This window comes from Acanthisitta chloris, unplaced genomic scaffold, assembly GCF_000695815.1.
Source record: "Acanthisitta chloris isolate BGI_N310 unplaced genomic scaffold, ASM69581v1 scaffold591, whole genome shotgun sequence".
NCBI classification, from domain to species: Eukaryota; Metazoa; Chordata; class Aves; order Passeriformes; family Acanthisittidae; genus Acanthisitta; species Acanthisitta chloris.
The window spans coordinates 82,512-87,497 of NW_008657403.1; positions in this window are offsets into that span (position 1 = coordinate 82,512).

Below are 4,986 nucleotides of genomic sequence, written 5' to 3' on the forward strand. Positions count from 1 at the left end.
TCCCTTCAGTCTGTTTGTAGCCCCTTTCTCTTTTGGATTGTGTTGTTTTAGCTCCATAAAGACAGAATTTTAAAAATTGTTTTTACTGCAAACTTTCTGCCATTTTTTCCAGTTTTGCATTTGACTCCACGCCCCAGACTGGATGACTGAGCTGTAGTTTCCCAGTCTTCCTCCTTTCCCTTTCTGAAGACACATGTGATGTTTGCCTTTTTTTCCAGGCACAGTGAATAGTCTCTCTGCTTTGGCCTCCAAAACTATATGAATAAATTTATAGAGCTCTAGCTGAAATGTTGCTGAATCACCCATCTATTCACATGCAGAGCACTCTGGCTGGGAACAGCCAGACATGTTAGAGCTGTAGGAGATGAAAACAAAAGGGATGGAGACATAGTTAAGAAGAGGTTTCTTCTCATCATCCATATCTCCTCCAAGTCTGCATGACTAACTGATTTTACATGCAAGTCCAAATTGTGCATCATCTAAGTAAATTTAAATAAATAAAGCTCTCAAAAGTAATTTGAGATTATTTGATGAAGACAGACATGAATGATGATTTAGAGCTAACACAGCAAAGACAGGAATGTCATACTGAGCATTTTTGTAAAGGACAGTGTGGTGGAATGGCTGTCAGGGAAGAAATTATTATTCCTCGGTGAGATAGCTGAAAGCATCCTCCAGTTTTGGACTTCAGAAGCTATGGTTCTGCTACTCAGCCATGGCAAAGAGAGCAAGCAGATTTTGTTGAGATATTGGCCCATGAACCTGTAATTCTGGCTTTTATTTCTAGTTGTGCTCTAGTTGTAAAGGACAGTGTGGTGGAATGGCTGTCAGGGAAGAAATTATTATTCCTCGGTGAGATAGCTGAAAGCATCCTCCAGTTTTGGACTTCAGAAGCTATGGTTCTGCTACTCAGCCATGGCAAAGAGAGCAAGCAGATTTTGTTGAGATATTGGCCCATGAACCTGTAATTCTGGCTTTTATTTCTAGTTGTGCTCTAGACTTTCACCCTGCTCTTTGATAGCATTTATCTAACTATGAATTTCCCATGTATCAAATAAGGAAAATGCCATCTTTCTCTAGATTAATTTAAATTCCTGGTGCTTAGACACAGGACTTGTGAGGGGTATTTGAAGACCTTGACCAAAAAAAACCTCTAAAAATCCTCTTCATGCCAGTCCAGACAGGAATGCTGTAGTTTCTCACAGGTAACTTCTGTTGCATCACTTGAACTTGGGAACAAATCAAGAGAAGTATACAGACATACTTATTATTTGGGAATAAAATAAGGTAAGTATAATACAGATTTATGCTAAAACCTCATGTCCATATTTTTAAATATGCCATTAAGAATATACACTGTAACTATTTTAATTTGTTGTTCAGTTGGACAGCGTTACCTGTGTGATGGTTGAATGGAATGAGAAAATACACCATATATTTCTAGAAGATTAGAAGAATTTAAGACTCTTCTAGCTGAGAAAATACCTGGAAAATAATTTCTGTTTCCAGATTTCAGTATAAGACCCAAAGCAGATACAAGATTGAATATGAAAGCCCCATCTCTGTGAGTGTGTGAGTATGTACTGTAGGCAACTACATGTGTGGATGGAGAAATGTTTACTGGACAAGAGTGGCTGAGAAGAGTGAAAAGAATGTGCTGAGAGGCAACCTGTGAAAGTCTCCCAAGAAGCTGTAAATGGTCCATTAAATTGGCCAGAAGTGATATACTGCCCAAGTTGGCCAACACCACAAGATGCCATGGCCCATCAACATCAGCTAGGCATTGAGTAACTTGGGCATGTCTGAGAGGGCACTAGCTGCTACATGCTGATAGGGACTAGTTATACACGTGTCAGATGCAACCAAGGACCCTGTGAGGGACTTTCCCAACTCCACCTGGGAGCCACTGGTGTGCCAGTGCGGTTGCCTACTTCTAAGTGAACATCTGGCCTTGTCCTTACAGCTGTTCATCCCACTGCATGACTGTGAGTGGAAACTGTGTGAGGGAACCAGGAACTTTACTGTCCAGACAGTTACTTCTATTAACAACAGCTTCATAACAACTCAGTTGAGATAAGGTTTTCTAAGAAATGCTGGGTTTGACCTGTGTCTTGCTCAGTTTTAACCCCAATCAGAGAAAAGGGATTTTATTACATATTCACAGTTGTCCTGGTTTCAGCTGGGATAGAATTCATTTCTTCTCAGTAGCTGGTATAGTGCTGTGTTTTGGATTCAGTATGAAAATAATGTTGATAACACACTGATGTTTTGGTTGATTCTAAGTACTACTTACCCTAAGTCAAGGACTTTTCAGTGTCTCATGCCCTGCCATTGAGGAGGGGCACAAGAGTCTGGGAGGAAGCACAACTGGAACAGGTGACCTGAACTAGCCAAAGGGATATTCCACACCATAGAACATCATGCTAAGAATATAAACTGAGGAAGTTAACCAGAAGGGGGGCTGATATGAGTTTGGGGATGGGGTCTGGCATCAGTCAATGAGAGATGAACAATCGTATTGTGCATCACTTGTTTTACCTTGGGATTATTATAATATATTTTACTTTGTTTCAATTATTAACCTGTTCTTATCCCAGCCTACCAATTTTACACTTGATTCTCCTCCCCATTCCACTGGGCCATGGGGGGATCAAACTAGTGGCTTCTTGGTGCTTAGTTGCCAGCTGGCCTTAAAGCTTGACAGTCCTTTTTGGTGCCCAACATGGGACCCAAAGGGTTGAGATAATGATAGCACTGTACCAGCTACTGAGAAGAAATTAACTCTATCCCAGCTGAAACTAGGACAACAGTGAAGCAAGAGAGTAAACCATTTGATGGTTTCTGATAGTAGCATATTTGAAAACTTACTTGATTTTTTTATCATTATAAAAATTATATGGAGCAGTTTCAGGAATCATTCCTCCAGGAATTTATTGCTAACATGTCAGGAAAACTCCCAGAACTTGATTACATTGTTAACAAGGTGTTTAACAACAAAGGAGAATTTTAACAAGGCCTTTATAGTTCAGATTTGCTACATTTTTAGTCAGGCTGCAAATGTAGCAAGGTGTCTAGCAAGACTGAAAGAAAACAAGTTATATTGTTTTTCTAGACTATGTCCACATTATCTGGTAGTTCAGTGCAACATGAAGTTTTGTAGGGGGAAACAGTTGGAGTTGAGGACTCAGCAGGTCTGCCATACACACTGAGTCTGACTCTCTTCTGGTCCTGCAGGCCGATTACCGTGCTTCTGGTCTCTTCTGGTCCTGCAGGCCGATTACCCACCGGTGGTTGGAGCACATCAACTGAGCTCGTGAAGTTCAGCTTTCCATTTAGGCCTATATGATGAAATGGAGCTTGTGTGCTCTCAGGTCCTTCTGAGATCTGAAACAAAACAGTGTAATTGGGAATGGCAAGAGAAGAAGTGTGTTCATGTTCCAGGCTATCACGTTAATGTAGGCACACACAATACTAATTAAGAAGCAATGGACCAAAGGGACAAGGAAATCCTGTTATGCTGCATCTTTTGTATTGCTATTTTTAATCCATTTACAATGCCATTCTTTTCTAGTACAGTGTTAACTACATAAAACTGAATGCAACAAGGGAATATCATATTTTCTAAGAATCCCTTATCTTCAGTAAGATTTGCTTTCTAGAACTACAAATCAGTACTGTTATAGCCTCTACTCAAAAAAGATCTTAGAAGCAAAAGGTCCAGTAAGTAAACCAAGTGGTCTGAAATGTCTTCTGATCACCAGTCGTCTTGATAGAAGTGGAACAGATTGACTTCAAAATGAACTGGATGCTTTGAGACTGTAATATCTGTAATTTTTCTAGGTTCCCATAACTCCTCTCTCTCTCTTTTTTCTCCTGTAGTTTGTTTGAGCCGTGCAGTTATTTGGATCTACTGGAAAATCCTCCATAGGCTGTATTCACTTTCCAGGGGGAGCATAATATGAAGCTGTTACCAGATGAGCTGTTTGTACGTCTATGTTTTTCCTTTTCAGAACTCTGAGGCTGAGATTTTGATGGAATTTTCTGTATTATCTTTGCCATGCAGTTGACTGAGCCATACCGAGTACCAAAGGCACATGACACTCCATATGAGATTTGGGACTGTACATCTGAGCTGGGAATATTCACTTGGGTAAACTTCAATGAAATCATGGAAAGGCACAAACCTGAAGCTCCTATTTGATAGGAATATGTTACTGCTTTTGAAGCTATTAATTTAGTATTTGTATAATGAATTTAAAGAATGCAATATGTGTAAGAATTGTAATGAATTTATCAAGAGCAAAGGGAGATGTTAAACATTAAGGGTGTATTTACCAGGAAGACAGCAGCTTTTATGATTGCTCTGTCTCCCTCACCAAGGAGCAGGTAGCACACTCATTTCTGGAGTAGTCCCCACATGCCAGCTATAGCAGAGCAGCCCACAGGACTGTCTGCATTCAGGTCAGCAACAGAGAAGATGCAGTGCTGAGCAGAGGTCAGGGACTGCTTCATGGTTGGACCCTTCCAATTTTCTCTCAATATGCCTAGAAAATGCTTTTTGAATTTGTCAGACACCGTTGAGCTGTAGAAAGTTGTCAGCATGACAGGAGCCCTGTCAAACATGTCCAGATAGGCTCTCATGCCTGTACAGTTTTCTACACTCTCTTAAATTTCTGCTGTTTTAATTAGAAATAAAACAAGCTGTGGTGCTTTGGTCTGGGTTCATCCTAATATATATAAGTTCTCCTCTGTTCTTAAATGCATGGCCAGACAGTCTGTTGGCAAACAGCTACAAGGAATGTCTGTAAATTGGATTCACTACACTATCTCTAGGGAGGACTACAATTGTCAGCTCTCTGTCAGCTAAATGAAAATAATGAAATGGAAGTTACAAACAGGAGTAAAATTGGGTGAGGCATTCTATTTATACATGTAATTACATCTAAAGGTCCAAGTGTCTTGAAATTAAAAGAAGATTGGTTCTGT